This window comes from Podarcis tiliguerta (assembly GCF_965153285.1).
Source record: "Podarcis tiliguerta genome assembly, chromosome: 10".
NCBI lineage: Eukaryota > Metazoa > Chordata > Lepidosauria > Squamata > Lacertidae > Podarcis > Podarcis tiliguerta.
This window is the reverse complement of record NC_139543.1, coordinates 4,969,052-4,994,397: the sequence shown is the minus strand read 5'-3', so window position 1 is coordinate 4,994,397 and position 25,346 is coordinate 4,969,052. Positions and strand designations below refer to the sequence as shown.

Sequence of the window (25,346 nt, the reverse complement as noted above, 5' to 3'; positions counted from 1 at the left end):
ACAGGCAAACTCGGCCCTCCAGATGTTTTGGGACTACAACTCCTATCATCCCTAGCTAACAGGACCAGTGATCAGGGATAATGGGAGCTGTAGTCCCAAAACATCTGGAGGGCCGAGTCTGCCTATGCCGGAGCTATAGTTTCTGGGACACCTTGTTTTGCGTTATTTTATTACAAATAAAATAACTCAAGTGGTACTTGCTTCTGAGGAAGTTGAACTACATTTTGGTCTTGCTAGCATCAATTGGGAGGGATGGACCTGTCAATAGCCATGGGGTAGCAAATCTAAAGTCACTCAAATGCTGTCGGGACACCAACTCCCAGCAGCCTCAACCAGCACAACCAATGTTCAGGGATAATGGGAGGGATTATTCCATTATCTTCAAGCTCTGGAGGGCCACAGCTTCCTCGCCCTGGGTCTGAAGAGTGGTTCTCGCTGTCAAGAGTAAAACAGAGTGTCTCTCTCTTTCCTTGGAAAATTGTGTTAGCCCCACGACAACAGAAGCAGCTGCTGTTGTGCTGGATCTCTTCAGCAGGACTGAACTGTAATATTGCTACACAGCAAAGCCAGCAGCAAAATCTACTGTGAAGCTTTAAAATACAGAGAAAGGAAGCTGGCACAAGGGGGTGGGGAATCACATTATTTCAAAGTCACCCTTCTGCTAATCATCCCAGGAGGAGATGGACCTTGGTTGACCTTCATCCTCCTGACAGAGATATCACGGAAGCAATTTCTCCTGACACTTTCTGTAATTGTCTCTCTTCATTCTGTCTGAAACAGTTCAGACTCCTGAATATTTTATATATTTTGGGTGATGTTGGTATTTATGCTGCTTAATTGGAATGTGTTTTTAAATTTCTCCCTTCCAGCTTTGTAGTAGTTGATCAAGATTTCCACTTCTGACAAAGGAGAAAGATGAATCTACATTTTTTTAAAACGCACCCACCCCACAGTTTTAATGAGTTCACTTTAGAGAAGTAAACCAACTCCAGGTTCACAGATTAGTTTCAAAGAACTCTTGCTTCCTTTTGCTTTAAGGTAGTGCTGTGCCAGACCTCCTTTCTCCTCAATAATCTTTGCACCCTGCAAAAGGGGTGTCATGCCATCATATTTGGAATTGCTGATCACAATACTGTCAAGCTAGAAATGCATTTTCTGAGCCTGATATGGACAAGGGAATGTGTGTGGAACCTGGCTTCCATGTGCTTCCCTAAGTATCAGGAACTGGCAATTTCTTGAACCTGCCTGACATCTTTCTTCTTTTTGTGCTACAGCAATTCTTTGGATCCTTCCATTCACCAAATGTATATCGTCTTCCAAGGGAGCTCTATCTGGCCTCATCACAACTCACTTTTAGAGAGCAGCAAGAATGGCCTTGTCACAACAAGCTAGGTAGCATTTCATTCTTAATAGATGTTCTGCTGTTGCTTGCTTTTAGTCATGGAATTTTTAGATTATTTCTGTGACTTTATGAAGAATAAATACAGCAGCAGCAACAACAACAGTTTAGCTCCACATTCACAGTTGCTGTTCTCCTCACTCTCCCATTTGCGTGTTGAGTCCCAAAGCCACCCACCAAAAAATTCACACATCACACGTCAATTTTTGTTTAGGTTTTTGGCATGATTTTGGCCACAACTTTATTGAAAATACAAAAAATGTGAGTGGTTGCTTAGGCATTGGTTATGACTATCTGTCCTTGCCCAGGGACAGAACTGACTTCCGGATTCCAGCGGAAGCCAGCGTGGGAAACAAGTATTGGGTGAGGAAATGAAGCTGGGCAACAGTCCCACACTCCTCACCCTCATGTTCCTGTGGGGCTTGCACGGCCCAACATCCGCTGCCAGGGACAGGACGAAAAGAATGGCAAGCCCCTGGATTCCTTTAACGGAATTCCCTTTCCGCACCACCATTGGAGGGGTAGGCACTTACCCCTCCACCAACCAATTTAACCAATGCCTAACCGCCATGGAGCCTCCAGCTCCCCGCCAAACCACTCACAAACCCAACCAAGCCTTCAGCTTAGCCACCACTGCACCCAGCCAGACGTCATTCTCTCAAAAAGAAAAGGTGCACACCATCATCTCTGAAAAAGGATTCAGCCTTAAAAAGAATCTCAGGATGGGAAATCACATCTCCACCCAGCTCAAAAATCTTTTTTGACACCGCAGAATTAATACGTTTTCTGGCCCTTTCGGTGGCAGCCGGGCAACGACTACCCCTCCGCGTCGTTGCAAAAGCTTTGACCAAAAAATATTTGCTGTCGGCACCATTGCCCGCAGCTCCGCCATGTCGCTCAAAATTGCGGCACGTAGTGAAAAAACAGTCCATGGCAATCAGGTCGTTCTTACACAGCTGTACCACAACAGCTGTGGGCGGCCCTTCCAGCAGCACCAGCCGCCGAATCATCGGCCGGAATTCTGCCCAACGCATTCCCCGACTGGATAGCCAAGAAATCTGCACATGTGGAGGAAGGCCAAGACCTGGACCCAAACCGGACTGCCGTGCTCTGATGCCAGCCGAATGCATGATGCTGTGCCCCACCATCCAGATGCGGACAGCTGCTAAACCTAAGATAAAACAAGCAAAAACGTGTAAGAACCAAAATTGTTAACAAACATAACCTTTGAACGCATTCGACTTCCAGCGAACCAAATTCTTTATTCTGGCGGCCGACAGGCCCCAGTGAGCTGCCGTCGTGGCGGCCCCAATCTTAAAAGAATGGGGGGCATATTTCCAACGACCTGAATTTTATTTCCACTCCTTATTAACACTTTCCGGCCTTCTCGGTGGTAGTTTGCCTAGGCATAGGTTCCAGACTAGCTGCACCTGACCTCAGCAGGGCAGCCCTGACGACTGGGCCCCACCATATCGTCAGCACCAGCAAACATTGTGGGGGAGCAATGAATCGCAAGGCAATCGCATCCAGCCAGGTGTCGTTCCCCATAGGGGAAAGATGCACCCCATCTGCCCTAAAGAGGGCAACAGCCTTGAATAAAATAGCAGGGTGCAATATCACAGAACCACCTAGAGCAAGGACCTGTTTTATTTTATTTGTTATTTTATTTACTTTATTTTATTCTATTTCCACTGCCATATTAACATGCTTTCTGGCCTGCTCAGTGGTAGTTTGTCTAGGCATTGGTTCCCGACTAGCTGCACCTGACCTCAGCAGGGCAGCACTGACGATAGGGGCCCACCATATCGTCAGTACAAATAAACAGCATGGGGGAGCAATGAACCAGGATTGGACTCAAGCTCACCCCCAAATGCTCCCAGGGACTCTTGCGTGGCCCTACCCCTCGAAAGGGGTCGACAAAAGCATGGTGAATCCTTGGATTCCCTTAATGGAATATCTTTGCGCATTGGAGGGGACAGGTGCTCCAACCCCCCCTCCAGACCACCTTGAACCAATGCCTTAAAATATTTTGAGTCCAGGGAGAGCTGCCATCAACTCAATCCAAGCCCTCTTGCATGCAGGAATGCAAACTTATGCTGGAGGAAGACAGCAAACATTCTCGCCCAGCTGTACCACCAGCACTGCGGGAGGACCTGCACAGGTCACACTCGACCGCACCAAAGGAAGGAACTCCTCCCAAAGCATTCCCCATCTGGACATCCAGTATATGTTCGCATGGGCAGGAAGACTGAGATGGCGCCCAGTCCAAACTCGTCAGTGCGCTTGCCAGCCCAGTGTACAATGCTGTGGCCCAAATGTGCACAGCTGCTCCTATGAAAAAAGGAAATAACAGACAAGCATCAGCACAGACATCATTGTGACACTTCCTGATATAACCCTTGTCAGCGTCACACTTCCAATGACCTGTATTCACAATCCTGTCTACTGACAGGCCTCCAGTGTGCAGCCTTTGCAGCAGCACCTAATCGTAAGGAATGAGGCATGTTCAGGGGTAAGCAAGCCACAGGCCGTAATAACTGGTGCACGACGTAAGCACATTGATGCCTGGCTAATGGGAACCCATTTACATGCACTAGGAGCAGGCCAGCCCCCAGGGAATGAAAAGCCAAATATTTTGTTATCCATAACCGGGCAAGGGCCCTCCTCACCTGTGGCGGGAAGCCTGCTTGTGGCACTCCTGTCCACTAAGTCTGTTTTAGAGTTCCCAACTCTAATGACAAGCTCCAAAGGATAAGGAAAAGTCCTGAAGCAATAAGCCTCCAGACTCTCAGCCCCGTGCTGGCTCCAACAACCATTTTCCTAACCCTCAGTGCAAAAATGCCATGGACTTCTGAAAGGAGTCTCGCCTTGATCATTAACCAGCAGACAAGTTTTAACTTGTTGCAGATACTGCATAGGTAAATTGACCGACTTCCTGCCCACTGTCCTATGAGGCTGGAGCCTATTCCAACCTACCAAGGCCCTGCGCACTACAAACTTTATACAAGGGCCTCTGAAAAATAAAGCTTCAATGTAACAGACATTGCAGCGGACTGTATTCTGATAGTTATAACCGCATGCCCAATCTGCAGTAGGTGGACCAAATACTGCAGGATCTGCTCAGAGGATGGGGGGCCAATTCATCTGAATGGCCGAGGACTGCCAGCTTAAGGCTAAGAAATCCATCCAGGCCTTCCCATAAGAGCTAAAAGCAGAAGGGGAAATGGAAGCTGCTGCTCTCTGTAATTACTAATTGTTGTCAAAATGCCACAGGTGGTCTGGAAAAGTCAGGCAATAGCTTAGTCTGGAGCCCAGGATCTGAAGCGCTTCATCTGAAAATGGGATAGAGTATCAGCGACATCATTAGAGGATCCCGCAATTTGGAGAGTAGAAAGCACAATATTAAACCATAAGTGGCGCAGCTCGAAAGCATGAGCGGAGGGGCGGAGACTGTGCTAGAGCGTGAGGACTGTTTTGCCAAGACGCTCACCACTACCTGGTTATCAGACCAAAAGCAGATCCGATGGTCACTGCACTCCTCGGGCCACATGTGAACTGCTACTACAATGGGGAAAAACTCAAGAAAGGTTATGACACATGATTGCCTCACCACACCGGGCTTGAGGCCATGGCTTTGCACACCAGCTGCCCCTGAAATAAAAACCAAAGGGCAAAGATCCAGCAGCACCAGCATGAACCTGAAAATCCCTGTGCAGTTTCAAGGTATCCTGCCATGGCAACCTACTATTGCATACATTCAGGAATTGCTACCATCGCCCTATATCTGCCTTCACCACACTTGGTAGGTGTACACAAAGGTAAGGGGACCTCAGGCCTCAGGCAGCCTGGCCTAGTGGGAAGATTAATTAAGTGACCCAGCAAGATCGGATCTGATGAAGCATCACATGCTGCAGAGGAAGTATTACAAAATAACTTCCTTCAAGGCAGACAGCTTCTCCATAGGCAAGTGGTATGTTTTAGCAACGATATCCAACTGGATCCCTAAATAAATTGGGATATGGGCAAAAGGTATTGAGCTATTGCTTGCCAGCTTCCAGCCCCTGCTTGGGCAGGGGGCATCTAGTGCTGCCATCATGATATGTAAGTGTACAGGGCCGACGCTGGCCAGAACCCCTAAAGAAGCCCTGACAAAGCTGCCGCCGAGCCAGCTTCCTTTTCAGACACACATCTGTGCAATGCAACTACACACTCCATGCAATGCAACTACACACTCCATGCAATGCAACTACACACTCCGTGCAATGCAACTACACACTCCGTGCAATGCAACAAACACGCTCTGTGCAATGCAACTACACACTCCGTTCAATGCAACTACACTCTGTGCAATGCAAAACGCACTCCCTGCAATGCACACACACCCCCTGCAATGCACACACACTCCATGCAATGCAACTACACTCCATGCACTGCAACTACACTCTGTTCAATGCAACTACACACTCCGTGCAATGCAAAACACACTCCCTGCAATGCACACACACTCCATGCAATGCAACTACACTCCATGCAATGCAACTACACTCCATGCAATGCAACTACACACTCCGTGCAATGCAACCACACCCTCCGTGCACTGCAACACCCTCCGTTCAATGCAACTACACATTCCATGCAATGCACACACACTCCGTGCAATGCAAAAAACACACTCCGTGCAATGCAACTACACCCTCCATGCAATGCACACACTCCGTGCAATGCAACTACACACTCCATGCAATGCACACACACACTCAGCGCAAGGCAACCACACCTTCCGTACAATGCAACAACACACTTCGTGCAAACCAGCAACACACGTCGTGCAATGCAACAACACACTCCGTGCAATGCAACTACACTCTGTGCAATGTGCACACCCCCTCCATGCAATGCACACACCCTCCGTGCAGTGCAACTGCAAATCTCTCACGCAATGCAATGCAATTGCAGCCCGTGCAGCGCCGTGCCCTGCAACGCACAGAGCAAACTACAATGCGGGCACGCAAACGTGCTTTCTCCCACTTGCATATTGCAAACGTGGCGCCCGTTGCATCCCTCGCAGTGAGGTAACTACCAAAAGGACCTAAGTGTCCAGGTAGAGCAATGGGGGAGCATGCAGCTGTCCTATACAGGGACCAATCCTGCAACCTAGGCATTACCGGCACTATGTGCTGACCCAGTGAAACCAATGCTTCATGGACCACATGGGGACACTATTCAGGCTGGAAACGGTATCCAGGCCATCAATTCTAGGGCAAAGCCCTAGTATCACCTGCTAGACCAGGCATAAATGTTTCCAGTGAAATAGCAGGGTTGAGGTAGCCCACAGCTTGTCCAGGTACCCCTGCTTGCCCTTTTAGAGGGAAGCACCCTTCAAGAAACCCAAAGTGCTTTTATCACAAATGGGCCGAACAACCCAGCAACAGAATAGCCCAAAAGGAGCAGTTTGTTTTGTTTTGTTATAACAATGGCTAAGAGGGGGATATGAACCCTGTCTCCCAGGTCCTATTCCTACACTTTAGCCACTAAGCCACAATGGCTCATCTCTAAAATGGCAGTAGCCACTATCAGGGCAAAACAAACTTAAAGAAAATAAACTTGTTCAGAAACAGCATAGTTCAAGAACATATACAGAGTGCTCATAGTCCTTGGAGGCACAGAGAGCCTCTGGGGCCATGTGTCTGCCTCAGATATACATTAGCAGCAACTGGGCCTGCAAGCAGATACATTCCTATAGCGAGAATGAGTCACACGTCAGAGAATTAACAATTAACTGCTACCTGTAGCAGACTAGGCTTGGAAGTTATGTGCAGGCCAAAATAGGCCTCCTGCTTCTGCTCTTGAGAATCTTAGTCTCTAGCAATATTAAAGGAACTCAAATTAGTGCTCTCACCCAAGGCTAGCTTAAAATTTGGCCAACAGCGCTGCACATACCCAAAATAAAGCCAACCTTCGGGGATACTATAAACGAAAGTGATTCCAGCTAAGCTGGGAACAGCCCTGACTAGCCCCACAATTTCAACAAGAGAAATGGGGGAAAGCTTTTTTGCGAAAGAAAGCCCCTAACGTGGGCTCTCTCCCTATTGGGAAAGGCAAAGCACAGATACAGGGAGAATCTTCACACAGGGCAGGGTAAGGGGTGGGGTGGGAAATCGAATAGGAAAAAGGGGGGAATTAAATTATTTAAGGGACTAGAGAGGATTAAAAGGAAAAGGGGAAATAAAGAAATAAAGAAATGTAACCAGACAATGAGAAGATTGTCCAAGTGCTCCATGTGATCCGGTGCAAAAACAGCCAAGAGGAAGCCCAGTGTTGGGCGACCTGTATTTAAAAACTCTGGCTCCTCCTCCAAAATGGCAACAACCAAAAATCCCCAGCAACACCATTAACCACTTAATGGCTTGGGTTTATCCAAAATCTGCCCAGCAAAAAACAGGGTGGCTTGTTTTCCCCAACCGCAACACGTGCTCTCTGTTAGGGAGAACACGCTTTGTGGAGGGCAAATCTGAAGTTGGTGGGAGTGGTTGCCCAAAGTTGGCCTTTGGGCATTTGGAATGCTTCCACCTACAGTGACATACTTAATATTGTTCTTGTGAAGGCTCTTTGCTTTCAGACGTTTTCCTTCCATGAATTGGAGGGCAAATGGAACTGTAATGGGTTGGAGCTCATCCTCACAGCTGCCCCTGGTTACCTGACATGGGATTAGAATGCCTTGTGAGGCCTTTAGTCAGATCCCTTCATTAAACCTGGTCGTTATTCTGACAAAGGGGGCAGGATAAAATGCCACAGGTCATTTTCTCTCTTCACACTACCCAGCAGCGTAGAACCACACACTGGTGGCTCCCACAGCACTCATTTGTGGGAGAGAGAAGGAGGTGAGCTCAAAGGACCCCACTGTGGTTAACTAGGAGAGTTCTGAGAATATAATAGGGAAGAAGATTTTCACCTCTTGATGCATTCCATAAGTGAAGGGGGCACGGAGCACCAATGTTGGCACAGGGCATGCAAATCCACAATTAGGTGGTTCCAGAAATGAAGAGCAAGTTGCTAAAGTTCCTTTATTTAAGGAAATAAATCCCTCACATCTCCAGGTAGAGCTGGGAATGTCCTCAAACTGACACCATGGAAAGCCATTTCTAATCAGTTCAGACAGCACTGAACTAGATGAGCCATTGATCTGATTCAGTACATGGCAGTTTCCTATGCTCTTCTGCACATCAGAATCAGGCTACCAGTGAGAAGGCAATGCAACGTACAGCTGGGGGAAATTGCCTAGAAACGAAATGCATTTTTCTCCGTACGTCCCATCACTGCTGAAGATGTCAGTAAGAGAAGCCTGCTAGAGTGTTTGAGCTTGATAGTGGATAAAATATGTATGGGATCAGTGTCACTTATTATTAACTCCATTGCCAACATGTTGGTGGTTTGGGAACTGTAATTGCCAATGACTGATTTAAAACACTCTCTAAATAGCGTGTCATTTGAAAGCGATCAAAGAGTGAGGCAATAGCTAAGCAGATGCTTCGTGTCTCTGGCATCTGTGTAAGGATCTGTTTACACTCAGGTAGCTCAGATGTGAAGCACTGACTTTAAAAGGTGTCAGTGAGGAAACAAATTCATAAACTAAAACAAGACAGCCACACAAATTATTTCTAAAATTAAGCCAGTAATTGCTACATGCCTTTGTAAACTTGCCATGTTGGGGTTTTTTGTTTGCTTTTTTACTACACTGTTATGTACAAAAGCAGTTGTGGTTAAAAAAAAAGTAAGCTGAGGCAAGGCAGCCCAGATATTTCATTTGCATCATATTTCATTTAATTCAATATGCCGAACTTGGAATATTCCTTTCCCACCCGTTTTGTGTAAGGAGGCACAGAATTCTCCACAAGCTCTGCTGGGCTTATCAAAATACCTTTCACGCTTATGTTAATAAGTCTTTCTCCTTAATTCAACCACCTGTGATACAAGCATTGTTATGGCTGATGGGAATTGTAGCCCAACAATTCCTGGAGAGCACTAAATGGGGAAGGCTCCTGGAACCTCGTAAGAAGCGTCTCTGAATTTATGGATACTCCTTTTTCTTCCCATATAATTTATTAAAATGTTTCTCTTGGACCAATGAATTTTGCTTGATGTGATGTTAGATTGAGTCTTGTTTTGAGTCAATTGCATCTTTTCAAGCATATTGTTAAAAACTAATTGCATTTAACCTCTCAGCATATCTTTCTCACTGTTCTAAATGTTTATTTCCAAGAAACCAAGTATCACATTCTAACCCCCACATCTCCCACTTAACTAAACTGGAGAAATGTACAGCTTTTCTGAGAGGTCAAGAGATCAGCTGTAACCACATACTTTCTCATACAAGGAAAAAGACCCTGCCAAAATAAAGTCTCATGAAAGAATGAATATCATGGTTTATTATTCCTCTCATAAGTTGGCTAAAATCAGTGTGTTCCAGAGCTGTTGGTTATTTTGGTTCCTAATATCCTTGATGTGCTACTTTGCAATATCCCATCTGAGGAGTTTCCTCAATGCATTCCTTATTGATTCTTATGTAGCTGAAGCTGCAAGCATGTGGGAGATGCCTGCTATAAATCTCTGACGAAAGAGCTTTGGAAAAATATTTTTGCAAGCAAGGATCTAATTAACTGCAACAGACGTTTGCCACATTTTTTTAAAAGAATGAGTGATTACATGAGTTTAATGTAAAACCAGTGGAACTAATCATGCAGAATTTCATTTTAACCGGCACTTTCCCTTTTGTCTTGCTATAAGCTGCCACAGCTGGTGGTCCAAAGGCAAACAGGCAGCTGAATAGCTTGGTCTGCATCTTGGCAACATGATTCTTAGAATGAGGAGCGTGGCCGGAGTTAGAAATCTTTTTGGCTCCTTTCATCACTTGATCTTTACTGGATCAAAAACTGCAGTACCCTTCTCAACCATCAGCAGTGGTGGTGCTGCAGCACATCAAAAATTTGGCCTGCAGTTTTTTTCCACTTGTAAGCTGAACCTAAAGCCCCTCTTCCGTTACATAGGCACATAGAAAGCTGCCTTATACTTAGACAATCAGCCCACCTAGCTCAGTTTGGCAGCTGCTTTTCAGGGTGTCAGACAAGGATCTCTCCCAGCCCTATCTGGAGATTCTGAAAAAGAGATGTGGCTCCCTAGACGCAGCCATGGCTGCCACCAAGAGGTTACACCAAGTTGCATACAATAAAGTTAATGTAGCATGAGCTGCATTCCTGGCAAAATATTTTCTGCATTAGGTTAGTGGTGCATTTCAAAAGTTGCATATAATTCTGACAAGCTTATCTCTAGCTCCCACTTACTTCCCCTGCTCTGCCCTCTTGCTTGTTGGATATGGTTCTTTTTCTTCTTCCCCATCATGATATGAAGAAGACCTTGAACCTGGATGAAGCTGTCCTGAGAAGGGAAACAGAGATTCCTCCAACCAGGAGCCCAATGGATTTAAGTGTGCTTGTTCCCTTGGGTTGTGGTCACAGTTGGATGAATTTAAATCCTACATTTTCTCCCTTGAGGCTAGACATGTGTTTCCCCCTTAAAACTGGGGGAGACCCTCTGAATGCCATTCACTGGGGGGCAACAATGGGGACAGGAACAGCCACTGGGGTGGGTCATTGCTGCCTCATTGGCCACTCCTAATAGGAAAGGGAGGCTTCCTTCATACTCTTGGGTCAGGGGTCAGTGAACCTTTTCAGCAGGGGGCCGCTCCACTGTCTCTCAGACTTTTGGGGGCCAGACTATATTTTCTGGGGAGGGGGAATGAACGAATTCCTATGCTCCACAAATAACCCAGAGATTCATTTTAAATAAAAGCACACATTCTACTCATGAAAAAACAAGCTTATTCCTGGACCATCCATGGGCTGGATTGAGAAGGCGATTGGGCCAGATTGGGCCAGGCGATTGGGGCTTAGTTTGCCTACCCATGCTCTTGGTTATGAACTTTTCAGAAGAATGTCTGCTGGGCTGGAGTGACCCATGTTCTTCACCCTGAATCTTAAGTATAATTAGGGTTGAAAGAACCTAATTTTTGGTTCTCTCAGTTTCTCATTCTTTGCAGTCTTAAATTCCATTCTCCACAGTTCTGCAGCAGCTTGAACTTTTCTTTTAAAAAATGTTCAGCAATGTGAATTTCTCTTACTAAACACAGTTCTGTTTTAACTAATATATTTTTTGCACGACATTTTCACTAGTATACTCATTTTTATGCACATTTCCCTTGATATATGCTATTTTGGAAACACTGGTTGGAGAACCACATCACAGTATTTGGAAAAGTGAGAATTTTGAAGGATGGCTAAATTTCACAAAATGATAATTTGATAAATACAGCTTTAAATGTGAGCTGAGTCGATTTTCTCCCCATCCCTAATTTACAGACTTTGAATATTCAACACCACTATGTAGACCCTTAAAGGCAAAGAGCCAGGTAGAACCAGTGTGTATTTGTATATTGTTGATTAAATTGTTATTTCTTCTTGTTCAAAGCTGGCAACATTGCCAATTAAGGGAAGAAATGCAACTGATGTTCCGAAAGTGCAAAGCCACATAGTCTTCAGTAGTAAATATCACCACCAAGACATGTGTCCCACTTATTCTTTAGTTGGCCCAGACCTGTTAATTACTCAAGTTTTATTTCTACTTGGTGGCTACTTGCTTTGGTTTTAAGATGCTCATTGTCTTCTTCTCATTTTTTAAACTCCCTGCGTATGATAGTCCTCCTGTTAGTCTTCTCCTCTCCCCTAAGATTATGAAAATGCTAGAGCACTGTGCATGAATGGGAAGGAGGGAAGAAGCATCTCTGTTCCTAACCCACTTACACCAAACTGGATCTGGATCAGTCAAGACTTAATAGAAATGTGTTCCAGATGTTGAAAAAAAACCTATAGATATGTAAAAGAAAGCAGATGGAGGATTTAAATGCAATTGGAATGATTCCATATCTGGGTGTTTTTTTTTAATGGATTGAAAAGAAATCTGGGGAGAAAAATATTTCAACAAGCTGATAAATCACTCCACCAGATAGTCTGTCAACAGAGGTTTAAAACATCATTTAGATTTCCGTGGAAGAGGCGAAGTGGATGCCATAAACCTGTTGACGATCCCCCAAGAATATGTAAGTACAGTCTAGAATTGGCCACATGAGTTAAAGATCAGTTGTGCTTGGGTGAAAACCCAGTATGTGAGATACACTTAAACATAATTTTGTTGCCTGGGGGACTCTTTGACTCCATCTTCCGCATTTCTCCTGCTGCCTCTGACACTATTCCATCTGTTCCGTTTACTGAGACCCAGTTAACATGATTGATGGGCTTTATGTACGGTTGTGGGGAATGAGGTTGAACACAGTCAAAAGTCTGCTAAAGTAGCTTGAGACTGAAAGGCCATTCCTAGAAATATGCACTACATCCAATGGAGATTTTATTTACAATATAAATTGCTTCTTCTGTCGGTTTTGTCATGAATATCACAGACAAATTATGAGAATTGTATTGAGAGTATAGGGACGCGGGTGGCGCTGTGGATTAAACCACAGAGCCTAGGATCAGAAGGTCGGCGGTTCGAATCCCCGCGACGGGGTGAGCTCCCATTGCTCGGTCCCTGCTCCTGCCAACCTAGCAGTTCGAAAGCATGCCAAAGTGCAAGTAGATAAATAGGTACTGCTCTGGTGGGAAGGTAAACGGCGTTTCCGTGCGCTGCTCTGGTTCGCCAGAAGCGGCTTAGTCATGGAATATGAAGTGGTCCATTTTTGCAGGGAGTGGGGAGTTCTGATACTTGACACCCCCTTGGAGTATCTTATTATTCCAAAGAACAGAACAACTACTGGACATAAGAAGCATTTCCACTTTAAAGCCAAAGTCCTCCCTCCCAGCCAAGCATAATATGGAGATCAATTCTGTGTGCAGTAAACGTGATGGAGGATAACCAATCTTGTTCAAAAGGTTCGACACTGGGGTGGATTTCAATCCTTGCTTTGGACTCAAGAGGAGTGTGTGAACCAACCTTCCTATGGGTCTTTCTCAGAATAATGGTGTTGCTGCTGATTAAAAATGGAAGGGAACTCTGTGCACAGATTCTTTCCTACTACATCATTTCTGGTTTGTGATCAGACGCCGCAGTAGTGTTCTGGTCCAGGCACACTGTTCCCAATCCCACCTCTCCCACCCTCATTATTACAGTCACTTAAAATGTATTCCCCAGCTGACAGCGGATGCCTCAAAGAACAGATAAAAGTGTCCCTTGAGCTCGCTTAGAATTTAATGTGTACGAGCAAAGTACTTTCCTGTGGCCAGACTTTGATATTTTATGACTGAGGTTCACTTCATTTTACTGTTTAGCCAGCACAATTTGTTCCAGCTGGAGATTCTCATTTGGATTACCCAAGGAGAGTGGCTGACATTGTCCTGTGTTCATGCCGCACATATTTTGACATGAGTATGTTGGGTTGGATCCTGGCTACGTTAGTTGTACTCATGTCCCACTGACACCAATGAGATGGACAAGGCATTATTTAATGTGCCCTGCTGATTTCGATGGAAACTAAGTGCAACTAAAAGTCTGGGTCCAAAAGCAATCATAAAGCAGGGAACCTTTAAAAATATGTTTCCCATAGACAGCAACAGACATCACTCTCCTCCTTCCTCCCAGAACCCAATTAATCTTTACTGGACACACATTCTTTCTCTCACTCATCCTCTTCCCACTCAGCCAGGCACATAAAAAGATCACATTAATTAATGGAAAGAAGATAAATAGTCAGGAACAAAGTAGGGGGTGAAATGGGGAGAGAGAGCTTGTCATACGGAGAGAAATGAGCACTTTCTAAAGTTAAATTCTAAGAGGTGGGGAAGAAAGGCATGGCTTGGCAATAGGTCCCAGCAAGTTCAATGGGATTGGCCTGTAAATCAGATGCCCCCTCTTCACATGTAACCAGTGCAGTGCTGAAAAGAGTCCTTCTGCTGAGCCCCTTGCTCAAAGGCACTGTTCCTCCTGCCCCCATTCCACTGCCACCATCGTGATCAACACAATGCCAGCAGCAGTGAGCCAACTGCTTTAGCTGAGATTCCTGCATTGCAGGGGGTTGGACTAGATGACCCGTGGGGTCCCTTCCAACTCCACAACTCTATGATACCATGACCGTATGAACAGAGCATCCCTGTGTAATTTTAACCTCTGGAAGATCAAGCTAGTGACACCATACAACTTAAGAAGGAACTTTAGTTCAGTTGAAATTCATTATTTTCAGAAATGGGGGTGTGTGTGTGTCTACTGGCTGGTTACTGACTCTTTTTGGGGAAACAGATCCACCCTATTAGTGTTGCTAGGCACATTCCCTAAAGTGGAGGAGGATACGGAGTGTCAGTGTGCATATATATGGGGGGGGGGGGGAGGTTTTGCATTCCAGGGAAATGAGCTGCGGAAACTGTAGAACTAGGACTCCATTGGAACTTTTAAAATGGTAGACTCACATTCTTCTCCCCCGTGTAAATCAATCATTTTTCTGACATAGGACGGGTACACTTTTTCTCTATCTGCCGTTCATTAAGTCCAGAGACACAAAAGGATGGCTAGTATTCTCTTATTGTCTCAGCATTACGTTTGTGAAGACAAACACAAAAATGTCACTGTTTAAATAAATCAGTGCATAATATTTAACATCATATTAAAAAGTGTGATACTCACCCCCCCACCCCCCAAAAAAAGAGAGGGCAAAAGAGGACATGACCAATTTTACATAAAATCTTCACACACAAACAAATCTGTAAATAATTACTGTAAGTTACGCAAATATATAATAAATCTCCCCAGAATGGGGAACAAGACTGTGTGCAGATGGCCCGTGTGCCCGTTGGTGCCTGCAGAGTCTGCTGTTCTGGGGCTGATGGGCAACTTTAAGGCTCCCCTTAAACCCAGCCAGATGGACAGGGTATAAATAATAAAATTATTATTATTATTATACGTATTTATCTTTAAACAGGGAATGGACTGAACAGGTGTTCTACATCTAGCCTAACTAGCCTAATTACAAGCAACTACAGCAGCAATGATTGATTCATGCCTCATTCAGTCAGATCCTAATTATTTGCATTTCATTTATTTATTGAAAACATTTATAACGTCCCACTAGTTCTGCATACAAAGCAAGAAACACAGTAGTTAAAACCACAATGAAAACATACAGAGAACTCAGATATATTTGAAATCAGAGCCTCTTGCAAGTCAAGTAGCGTCCACATACTAAGAATGTCTCTGCCTAGGCGTGGGCAAATCTGTAAATTTCAGTTCCTCTCAGTTTCTCAATTTAATGTATATTTATCCTAATGTATACATTTTGCATTAAATGTACATTTTGCATTAAACAGCGTTTCCGTGCGCTGCTCTGGTTCGCCAAAAGCGGCTTAGTCATGCTGGCCACATGACCCAGAAGCTGTACGCCAGCTCCCTCGGCCAATAAAGCGAGATGAGTGACACAACCCCAGAGTCGGTCACAACTGGACCTAATGGTCAGGGGTCCCTTTACCTTTTTATACATTTTGCAAAGCAATTTCCTTTAATATGGTGCATTTTCATATTTTATTTTTGTTAATATATGCATTTATTTGCAGACGACATCTTAGTATGTGCATGTTACTTGGCTGGAGAACTGCATTGCAAAATTCAGATATGTGCCAGTCCAAAACATTTGCTTATTGTTTCAGAAACGGCAAGATAGGTAGGTTTGCCTTTAAATATGAACTGAAATGATTTTTTCTCCCAACTCTACCTCTCCTCCAAAAGCAAAACAGAGCTGTCGATTGTCTGATAAATAGATAAACCAGGGGATTGTCCTTGGTGGAAAAGGTCAGCTGGAGCATTTGGCAAGAGCTTTGTTTGAAGTTTCCTGTGCATATTATATTTTGAAAATACCAAGCAAGGAAAAATGTTGTGGGCAAATATATTGTTTTTCAACAACTACTTGGTCTTTATATCCCTCTTCTTTCCCTCCCACAAACATATTTAATTTTATGACACTCCACTTCCTCCTTAAATTCAATTTAGATCAATTTAAGGCTATTCCACTCCTTCCTTTATGTTTCAAATAATCTCTTACAAAAAAAAAAGTTCCAAGGAGACATAAATCACCCAAGGAGGCAGTATATAAGGAGCCATTATTTGTAAGCACAACATCCTGTTCCGTACATCACCATTTCCCCCTCCGCCCCAGGACTCATAATACAGATATATGAGGAAGCATTGGAACAGCTTTGTGAAAAACAAGCAGCGATCCAGCAAGTGAACTTTTGCTCATGATTTTAGCAGCTGAGATATACTGCTCTTTCCCTTTGCATCCATTTCCCCCTGAGCATGATTTATAGCGTGTGTATTTGTGTGTCTGCATTTTGGGCTTTGCACACCAAAAAAAAAGAACCCAAAGGCATTTTAAAGAACACTTTACAGGCCATGTGTCTCGTTTTCCAATTTATTTTTTTTAAATAATATTTATTAGAAGTTTAATAGTTACAGAAAGAAAAAAGAGAGAAGACAATAAAGAATTTAACAAACAATACATCAAAGATAAAAAGGAAAACAAAAAAAAACAATACTTCAAAACAACAACAAAAAAACAAAAACATTTAAAAACACATCCAATTTCCATATCTTTACCTTTCATTTACTTGTTTCATTGACCTCCTCACACCTCCCTTTCTTGTATTCTAGTTCAATTGGCTATTTCAGCAAATCCTTTTTATCTTTCTCAATTTTTTGTTCTATAATTTATCTTAACACAATCTAACTTTAAGTTTTCCACTTTGGCCCATTAACAATCAGTTTTTACTTAATTCTTTATAACATTTTTACTAAAACGATATAACTTCATTCCAGCATTCTTCTAACATTCATTAATTTTGCAGTATTTCTGTAAATATACTTTGAATTTTTTCCAATCTTCTTCCACCGACTCTTCTCCCTGGTCTCGGATTCTGCCAGTCATTTCCGCCAATTCCATGTAGTCCATCAGCTTCATCTGCCATTCTTCCCGGGTGGGTAAATCTTGTGTCTTCCAATACTTTGCGATAAGTATTCTTGCTGCTGTTGTGGCATACATAAAAAAAGTTCTATCCTTCTTTGGCACCAATTGGCCGTCGTTTTCCAATATTAGACCCATCAGTGAATACCTCTTCACTGTAACCAAAGCAGCCATGTCTTCAGTACATTATCAACATTTTAAAGGTCTTGTCTAAATAGACTTGTCTAAATAGGCTTGTCTAAATAGGCTGAATAGGCTTGTCTAAATAGACAAATTTGCATAGGGATGCGCGTGCGCACACAAACACACCCCTTACAGTTTTTATCCTGAGTCATAAACAGGGATGTTTGAAACTGCCGGGCCCACCCCCCATTTTTTTGTCTTACATCTCTCAGGCCCCATCTGTACTATACCGGTGCCCCCATCATGTTCTGGGCCCCTGTGTGCATAGTGAAATTGTGTAAAGTGGAGAGCACCCACTAAAAAGCTTCTAAGAAGCCTCAAAATGCCTATTTTTGCCTGCTCTCCAGCTCTGTCTCCCGCTCCCTCTCCAATCCAGACCAAAATATCTAGAGTTGAAGCTCTGGGGTTGGCTGGGGGCTGGAGGATGTGCAGGAAAGCTGCTGCTGCTGCTGCTGCTCCACTACCCCACATGTCAGCTGTTAGGCGGGGAGGCTGAGCAACCTAAACAAAGACCTGCTGTGCCTCAGGTCTTTTGGGGGCTTCCCCCACCCTCACTGATGTCCTCTTTGGGCTCCAGGGAGGGTCTCTTCACAAACTCAAGAACTCTCCAGCTCTCTCCTACCATTTCCTTGCATTACCTGCAAATTTAATTATTATTAATAAGTATTTCTTTCCAGGTGTAGCACATAAACATGATCACACATGTAAGTGTAAATGCATCATATCACTTCAGACATTCATGACTTCTGCCTCAGAACCATGGGAACAGTTGTTTGTTAAGGGTGCTGAGAGTTATTAGGAGACCCCTCTTCCCCTCAAAATGTAGTAAGATATTTCTCCCTGTTGTGGCTGGTCATCTCTGTTGCAGTTTCGGATTTTGGTCTGCCAGTGGTTCTTATGGGTTCCCAAGAGTCAGTTGTTTTAGTTTAGAGTGATGTTTAAGAGGAACTCACCTATTTGTTCTGGGCTGCTATAAGAAATGGATTTTTAAATTGTATATCTGGTGATGTTTTTCTGACGTAAACTGCTTAGATATTTCTTTGAAGTATGAAGCAGTGTACAAGTTGCCACCTTCTCTTCCTCCTTCATCTGGAGCCATATTTATTTCTCTTTGTCTCCACTTGCTTCAGTTTGCCCCAATTCACTTTGGACTGACTTAAAGATGAACCTTGATTATCTTTCTCCCATATTGGAAATACATTTTCCGTTCCATTTTGTGGCTTCCCTGCCAGCCAGCCCCCTGATCCCCAAACACCCTCCCTGCCAGATTCCTGCTCCTCAAAAATATATTCTCCCTTCTCCTTTTATTTTAGCTGGTGGCTAAAATAAAAGTCTGTATGTTCTGCCTTGCCTACCAGGTTGCAAGGCCCAATGGCCCATGGGAGATGTAGTTCACCCAAGAGCCAATTCAATTTCAGTCATCCTCAAAAGATCTATATCTTCCACGGTCCACCAGACCTAAAGCCCTCCCACACTATGTAGGAATGAGCCAACATGCTCATGTTTTTGGGAGAAGTTGGGGAATTGGGAAGAGAGATACCTCCCTTTCCCCCTCTTTTGAGGTGAGCTTTTGCAAGCCCCTGTAGTTCCTTGGAGAATTTCACCAGCATCCCTGTTGACATGACTGGAAGACAAAAAAGACCGCAGTAGCCACACAAGGTTTGTGAGCTCATCCTTGGATTATTGGGAAAGATACATCCAACACTGCCACACACTGACCCTGGGCTCTGCAGTGTAGCTAAGTCCTATTTAGTACCTATTTCTGTCCAAGGGTTTCTCTCGGAAGAAGGCAACATAATGCTCCCGAGGTCAGAATTCAACAAGCTATCGTGGACCTCAATTCAGCTAGTGTGAATGAGCTGCAAATGATAAACTGACACTAATTAACCTCAGGTTGACAGGAAGTGGTGAAACTGCAGTAACCTGATGTTTTATAGTGAAGCAGTTCTCGCTCCTTCAAATAACAGTGAAATCTACCCTCAACATACTCTTCTTTGGCTGAATAGCTCAAAGCCTATTTTTTTTGCCACTTAAGGTATCATTCCTGCCCTGGCAATGAGAAAGCAAGTGAATGAGAATAGACTCTAATGATCTACAGTCATGTTATCTTACGGACAGGCTAGCTGAATAAGATGGTGAGTGGATGGGAAATGAGGTGGTTATGGAGCCTGTACAGCAGGGGTAGCCTTGCAGATGTCACAGGACTACAACTCCCATCACCCTTGACCATTGGCAATACTGGCTGGCACTGATGGGTGTTGTAGTCCACAAATATCTGGAGGGCACCATCTTGATTACACCAATGGGGATCGTCTGTTTAAACAACAACAACAACAACAAAAACTTTCTTGTATGCTTTTATTTTCTTTTTAGATAACAGCAAAAACTTCTGCTGAGCAAGCAAAACCCCATCTCCTGACAATTAGCAGCCCAGGAAAGAATGTCTCACTGCATTACCAACACAAAAAGTCACCAGATACTCATAAAATTTCGCTGAATTTAATCAGCAGAGAAATACACTCTTTTAAAAAATGGAAGAATTGATGATTTGGATATTCATTTTACTGGTGCTATGACTGATATGATGGGAGATATTATTATTATTATTATTATTATTATTATTATTATTATTATTTTATTATTCAGTGCTCAAACTTAAGAAATGTCTGGTTTTGCAAGTATTCCATCAGCATAAGTGAATGATGCAAATGGGCATTTGATTCTGTATTGCAAATTTCCTTTTGTGCTTCAAGTCCCTTTTCCTTTTGTTTCCTGGTTTTATTTAGTTTATGAGCCCAGGAGCCATATCAACAAGTGATGTATTTAGGTGGTAAAAAAGGCTGAAGTTTATGTAGAACAATAAGCTGACTCTGTGCCCTTCCTTATTGGCATTGTAAGAACAATATCTGGCTGTCACTGGAGTTGAGTGTTTGCTTGTTTTTCGTTTTTGGCTCTAATTCTTTAGCTTCCTTTTGTCACAAAGAGAGAGAAAACAACCCCACTTGCACTCTTAAGTTGTAACTCAAAGTCATGCAGAAGGGTTGTGACTCAGGAGTAGAGCACCTGCTTTGCATGGAAAAGGTCCCAGGTTCAATCATTGGGATCTCCAGGTAGGACTTGTAGAAAGCCTTGGCTGAAACCTTGGAGAGCTGCTGCCAGTCTGTGTCAACAATACTGCGCTAGATGGGCCAGTGGTCTGACTGGTGTAAGGTGGCCTTCTGTGCAGTTCTCATGTCACTGTTGTTGGCATCTGTCTGTCTCAAGAGACAATGGAGTGTGCCTCTGTGGGTTAAGGCAAACCGTTTCGTTAGCAGCGCTGAAGTGACCTCCCTGAGATGCAAGCCTGGGCTGAAGGTCCTGGGTTGCCCAGATGTTGAGACCCCTTCGCTGATGTGGTCCAAAGGAAAGCAGAGCAATACGTTTGGCACTGGTTTGGCTGCAGGAGTTGCCAGAAGGTGTACAAGGCACCATCCAACTCCACTCCAGATTTGTGTAGGGTTTGCTCCTTAGCCTTTATTTTTCTCCTGAAGACATCAAACCAGGAAATGGAGGTTTAGGATTAGCGTTTTCTTTCTCCTAGATGGGCTGCCTTCCCAGGTCAACGAGCCCCATCTGCCCCTCACTTCTCTCTACAGCACATACAGAAACTGCCTTCTTGATTGTTGGGTCCACTATTGATTTCATCCACTCAATCTGCCAGAACCTGTCTTTGCATGCAGGAGGAAGTCCCTAACTCACCACGGATTTGAGACCCATTGGCTACCTGTGGTTATTTCCACCCCCCTCCCATTGCGAGAATCTCTTGACAATGTTTTCAGAAAGGAGACGGCAGAATCTGATCATCGCTTCTTCTGTTCCTGCCTGGCTCTGTGGGAGGCTGAGTGTTATCTGTGTAGAGATAAGATGACTTCATAAGAACTGTAACACTCATGCAGTCCAGTAGTCTCCTTTAGTCTTTTAGTTTATTTTTAGTTTGCAGCAGCCGTAAGAGAATAAAGAAGTTATGCTTCAGAGCTTTTTTTCATGTAGTTCATACTCTGCTGAATTTGGTGCTCACAGCTCAAAGTTGTGGGTCCGTTGCACTTAGACCTGCTCTCCTGCAGTGGAAGTGCTTCCCAGTTCACCTAGCCCAGTCTCGGGGCAGAAGAGGTGGAGCCCAGTCGTTGGCATCGGCTCAAAGGCGAAGCTGACACTACCCTCACCTGGTTTAGCCGGCCTGTTGAAGCCATTCTTGGGGTGTGGCCACTGTCACGAGGAGCCACAGGTGAGAGCTGAATGCAGGGTGGGGGACCAAAGGTGGACATCTTCCAGAAGGATCATGACCTGCCCACCACCAGAGGTGCTACCCCTCCCCTAACACCCCTCTCATGTGTCACAGTTGGCCATTATCTACATTCACGTAGATTTATTTAACTTGTCAATCACCTTTCCCAACAAAAAATTCCAATAGAATAAGAATAAGGGTACTTGTTAGCCACCAGGCCAGACGTTCTCTTACGTTATGGTTAAGACTGAATTCAAAATTCACCTTTAAATGTGAACTGAATTTAATCCCCTCCTAGCATTTTAAAGTGACACAGTCATTCTATGCTCCTCCCTTGCTGTTGTATCCTTTATTTCATTTATTTATGAACCATAAAATACCCCAAAATGATTTAACAACAAAAACAACAGCAAAACAAATATCAGGACAATTTCAGTCCAACTGGGATAATAAATCTCCACCCACAATGTTTATTTGACGAGGAAGGTTTTCTACACTGATGTTCTAGTTGAGGCAATTTAATTCTATTTGCATTAAATTTGCATTTTTAAAAAATGTATTCTTGTATTCTAGTGTTCTCAGTCTGCAAGCTGCCTTGGGGGCCCTTTGGGGAGCTGAAAAACAGGGTAGGCATTATCTAAATAAATAAATAGTTTAGTATTCACAAGCGACAATTTTGGATTCCCTTTCTTTCCCCCTTTAAATCTAGTTACATGAAGGGTTCTGGATGAATCAGGGTTCGATTCATTACACCCTTTTGTCTAATTTATCCATTCCTTGTGCAATGCGCATCCAGGGATTCTTCTCACTGCTGCCTCCAAAAAAAACACAATACATCCCAGACTAAGTAAAATATCTAAATGAGATAATTAAACGTGAAAGGGACTAAAAATTATTTATGGTACACTGTGGTGACAGGGTGTGTGTGTGTGTGTTATCTCTACCCAATCTTCACAGAACAACTTCTCCATAAAACTTTTGCTATGGAGCTATGGACACAAACAGATAAACAGTTCCAGTTCTTCACAAAATTGGCAGGTCCCTTCAAGAACAAAATTATCCTATGACAAATATGCAAGTTGCAACACAAAAATTGAAACCTGTAAAAGTTTAGCTTAGCTATAAAGCACAGTTTCATAATTCCCAGTTCCCCAAGTGGCAGGAAGTTCCAGGGCAGCTCCACAGCATCCGTTTTTCTCTGAGAAGACGCAGAACTGGGAAGCAGAGACGTGTGGCCTTGCTGTTTCTCTACAAATACGCTGATAAGAGGCAGAGCCGTGGGAAGTCAGGCAGTGTGTTGCTGGAAAGCACAATAAATCCACAGAAGAAGCACTGTAGCCTGCCCAAGCTGGCCCTTTTGCTAGTTCCAGAACTCTTCCCCCTAGCTTTGCTTGTTAATTCTGCTTTGAAGCCAAGATAAGAACAGTCTGATAGCTGCACATTGTCCATTTTTTAATTTTTTAATTTTTTTTTTGCCCTTTATTATATGGGACGCGGGTGGCGCTGTGGGTTAAACCTCAGTGCCTAGGACTTGCCGAACGCATGGTCGGCAGTTCGAATTCCCGCGGCGGGGTGCGCTCCTGTTGCTCGGTCCCAGCGCCTGCCAAGCTAGCAGTTCGAAAGCACCCCCAGGTGCAAGTAGATAAATAGGGACCGCTTACTAGCGGGAAGGTAAATGACGTTTCCGTGTGCGGCTCTGGCTCACCAGAGCAGCTTCATCACGCTGGCAACGTGACCCGGAAGTGTCTGCGGACAGCGCTGGCTCCCGGCCTCTTAAGTGAGATGAGCGCACAACCCTAGAGTCTGGCAAGACTGGCCTGTACGGGCAGGGGTACCTTTACCTTTTTATAATACAATAGTAAGGTAAAGGGACCCTTGACCATTAGGTCCAGTCGTGTCCGACTCTGGGGTTGCGGCGCTCATCTCGCTTTATTGGCCGAGGGAGCCGGCGTACAGCTTCCGGGTCATGTGGCCAGCATGACTAAGCTGCTTCTGGCGAACCAGAGCAGCGCACGGAAACACCGTTTACCTTCCCGCCGGAGCGGTTCCTATTTATCTACTTGCACCAAGCAACGGGAGCTCACCCCGTCACTGGGATTCAAACCACCAACCTTCTGATCCAGAAGCCCTAGGCTCTGTGGTTTAACCCACAGCGCCACCAGTGTCCCTATAATACAATATGCAATTATAAAAACACAAGTCACTACAAGTATAAAGTAAGTACAATCTTGAAGTAAAATCATTCCAAATGGAACACTAAAAATTGAGCAAAAGAGGTGGGTCCCATGGAGCAAATTTCCTTAACTGTCAAAGGGTAAAGAGGTGTGTCTTTGTCATGTGATACGTACAGTACAGTGGTACCTCGGGTTACATACGCTTCAGGTTACAGATTCCGCTAACCCGGAAATAGTGCTTCACGTTAAGAACTTTGCTTCCGAATGAGAACAGAAATTGTGTTCCGGCAGCGCAGCGGCAGCAGGAGGCCCCATTAGCTAAAGTGGTACTTCGGGTTAAGAACAGTTTCAGGTTAAGAACCGACCTCCAGAACGAATTAAGTTCTTAACCCGAGGTACCACTGTATAGACACTGTATAGACCTCTGTAGGAGATCCACAGTTCAGATACTGGCACAAAGGAAGACCTTTCCCAGGCTGCCACACCTCAATACTTCTCCTTCTTTTCATAATATTTTTATTAATTTTCACAATTTAACATTATCATCACATAAGTATAAAAGATTAAACCACACAAAGTAAAAAAGTAAAAAATAGAAAATAAAACATTTTCACACCATAATGAATTCCTGTTTTGGGATTACTTAGACCCCTTGACTTCCCCCCACTGCCTCCCCTGCTTCTTTTGTATTTTCTTCATTTATACACGTCATTAATTTCCTTATCTTTCATTATTTCCGAAATTAAACCTTCTCCTTAATATTGCAAGTGGTTTTATGGACTACATGGAATTGGCGGAAATGACTGGCAGAATCCGAGACCAGGGAGAAGAGTCGGTGGAAGAAGATTGGAAAAAAATTAAAGTATATTTACAGAAATACTGCAAAATTAATGAATGTTAGTAGAATGCTGGAATGAAGTTATATGGTTTTAGCAGAAATGTTATAAAGAATTAAGCAAAAACTGATTGTTAATGGGCCAAAGTGGAAAATATAAAGTTAGATTGTGTTAAGATAAGGTACCCCTGCCCGTACGGGCCAGTCGTGTCCGACCCTCGGGTTGTGAGCCCATCTCACTTAAGAGGCCGGGGGCCAGCGCTGTCCGGAGACACTTCCGGGTCACGTGGCCAGCGTGACGAAGCTGCTCTGGCGAGCCAGCACCAGCACAGCATACGGAAACGCCGTTTACCTTCCCGCTATAAAGCGGTACCTATTTATCTACTTGCACTTAAGGGTGCTTTCGAACTGCTAGGTGGGCAGGAGCTGGGACCGAAAGACGGGAGCTC

At 44.1% G+C, this 25,346-nt stretch overlaps 1 long non-coding RNA gene across 4 annotated transcripts; it reads right to left on the bottom strand.

Moving 5' to 3' along the window:
- Positions 1 to 1,602: 1,602 nt before the first annotated feature.
- LOC310658265 lies at positions 1,603 to 7,830 on the bottom strand. 4 transcript variants are annotated; one of them, XR_014502148.1, is made up of 4 exons: positions 6,243 to 7,830; positions 5,860 to 6,199; positions 2,731 to 5,741; positions 1,603 to 2,640 (listed from the first exon to the last, which is right to left on the bottom strand). It is a non-coding gene; the product is annotated as an uncharacterized lncRNA (long non-coding RNA). The 4 variants fall into 4 exon arrangements; XR_014502149.1 differs by lacking the exon at positions 1,603 to 2,640 and having other exon boundaries at positions 3,044 to 5,741; positions 5,840 to 6,199; XR_014502150.1 differs by lacking the exon at positions 1,603 to 2,640 and having other exon boundaries at positions 3,044 to 5,719; positions 5,840 to 6,199.
- Between the last annotated feature and the right edge of the window lie 17,516 nt (positions 7,831 to 25,346).